The following is a 2,500-nucleotide window of genomic DNA, read 5'->3' on the forward strand; positions in this document are numbered from 1 at the left end:
TGAAGTCATTACAGTTGTGCTGAACATCAGGCGCTATGGGAATTAGCGTTAGCCCCCTCCACTTAAGCCGTGGCTATATTTACTGCTGTGAAAAGAACTGCGTGCGGCTCCGTCCGTTCAGGGCACTGCCGTTGTGCCGTCGCTACAGTTGTGGTTGGCACGTGGCGGGCATGTTTAGTTCTAGTGGTTATATTTATGAGTTGTGGTGAGAATTGGGCACGGGGTAGTTAGTGCCCTAATTGCAGTGAACTACCTTAAGGCGTCCTAAGTACTATAATCACATTTGCCTCTAATTGCGCAGAGCACTGGGCTTTGATGGAGCGCTCTCTCTCTCTCTCTCTCTCTCTCTCTCTCTCTCTCTCTCTCTCTCTCTCTCTCTCTCTCTCTCTCTCTCTCTCTCTCTCTCTCTCTCTGTCTCTCTCTCTCTCTCTCTCTCTCTCTCTCTCTCTCTCTCAGAGGCCCAGTTTAGACTTGGAATTGAAATGTAATTTCTCTTTGGACGTCTTCTTGACAGGTCTTGATGAGGATATGTTTGCGTCTATTTGCGCTGATCCTCGCGCATCCATCCAAAGCAGACAGCTAATTTGCTATGTATACATGGAAGGAAAATTAAAATGAAATCTGAATCAATATCTAGTCGTGATGCCAGTTCTATCCCTACAAAGAAAAACCAAGTGCAAATCAAATTATGGTGCCCTTGGATGGAGCCCTTGCTTTACTCAATACAATACTGGTGGTTGTTTTCTAACCCAGTTCTCTAAACAAAGCCAAAGCGTTTACTGTCTGTAGCCACAGTAAGCAGTGCAGTCCCCGTAGGTGCCAAGTGCAATGATTAACAGTGCCATGTACCTGTGGTGTGTGTCTGTGTGTGTCTGTGTGTGTCTGTGTGTGTGTGTGTCTGTGTGTGTCTGTGTGTGTCTGTGTGTGTCTGTGTGTGTCTGTGTGTGTTTGTGTGTCTGTGTGTGTGTGTCTGTGTGTGTGTGTCTGTGTGTGTGTGGGTCTGTGTGTGTCTCTGTGTTTGTCTCTGTGTGTGTGTGTGTGTGTGTGTGTGTGTGTGTGTCTCTGTGTGTGTGTCTCTGTGTGTGTGTGTGTGTGTGTGTGTGTGTGTGTGTGTGTGTGCGCGCCCGTTTGCTTGTGTGTGTGTGTGCGCATGTGATGGTGGCGTGGGGCGTGAGCTGCTTGTTGTGTGTGTGTGCTAAGTGATGTCAGCTCCTGCAGCCTGATAACCAGCCCAGGCGTAACAGTGACAAAGCCTCCGGGCGGGTCTCTCCTCGCTGCCAGGAAAAGTAAACACAATTGTGGGATCATGAGCGAACAAGGACACACACACTCTCACACACACACACACACACATGCACGTGTACATGCATACACAGCATGATACACAGCCCACATACATACAAACAGAAATGCAAACAGGACACTCTTGCAGTGATCGTGCCGTGTCTTTTTTTCATGAATTCTGCTCAGAGTGTTTATGAGCCGTAACCATGGAGGAGTCATTGCTGACATTGCACTCACCCTGATAAGTACACACAGATGTACACACACACACACACACACACACACAAATACACAAATACACAACCACTTACTTTGACGTGTGTGTGTGTGTGTGTGTGTGTGTGTGCTGTTGTGTGCTCATGATGAGTTTGAGTGGATGCTCATTTGTGTCTGCATTGCCTGTTTTTGCTGAGATCATCACAGATGTCTGTGAAATTATGGCTCCTACACAGCTGATTCACTTTGTGTGTGTGTGTGTGTGCACTTGTGAGTGTGTGTCTGAATGCTTGCGTGTGTATGTGTGTGTGTGTGTGTGTGTGTGTGTGTGTGTGTGTGTGTGTGTGTGTGTGTGTGTGAATACAATGAATAGACTGAACTTGAGAACATGTGCAATGCCAATGGCTTTACCACTTTTTAAACATCAGATTCACATAAAGGCTCTTAAGCACACACACTCTCACACTCTCACACACCCTACACCCACACACACACACACACACAGACACACACACTCTGATGCTAATCGCGTTAGGGCTGTATGTGCTGGTCAGCGCTGCTCTGCCCCCCCAGGCCTTCCTCTCATCAGACCTCATGCAAATCCTCTCACTCCTGCAGCACTTCCCCCTCTCTATTTCTGTCTCTCTCTCTCTCTCTCTCTCTCTCTCTCTCTCTCTCTCTCTCTCCACCCCTGTTCTCTCTTTCTCTCTCTCTCTCTCTCTCTCTCTCTCTCCACCCCTGTTCTCTCTCTCTCACTCCCTTTCTCTCTGACTCCTGCCCTCTCTCTCTCTCTTTCTCTCTCTCTCTCCACCCCTCTTCTCTTTCTGTCTCTCTCTCTCCTTGACTCTCCTGCCCTCTCTCTCTCTCTCCTGCCCTCTCTCTCTCTCCACCCCTCTTCTCTCATTCTCTCTCTCTCTGACTCTCCTGCCCTCTCTCTCTCTCTCTCTCTCTCCCCACCCCTCTCCTCTGCTTCTCTCCGGTCCCGTCCCTTGCTCTCACT

General features: G+C 48.7%; 1 protein-coding gene across 3 annotated transcripts in view; it reads left to right on the plus strand.

Annotated features, from left to right (window-relative positions):
• The window catches only part of magi3a (membrane associated guanylate kinase, WW and PDZ domain containing 3a), a 59,046-nt gene that overhangs the window by 31,723 nt on the left and 24,823 nt on the right, over positions 1–2,500 (plus strand). The gene's annotated exons all lie outside the window — the stretch shown is intronic.

Source organism: Sardina pilchardus, chromosome 7 (genome assembly GCF_963854185.1).
Source record: "Sardina pilchardus chromosome 7, fSarPil1.1, whole genome shotgun sequence".
In the NCBI taxonomy this organism is placed as follows: domain Eukaryota; kingdom Metazoa; phylum Chordata; class Actinopteri; order Clupeiformes; family Clupeidae; genus Sardina; species Sardina pilchardus.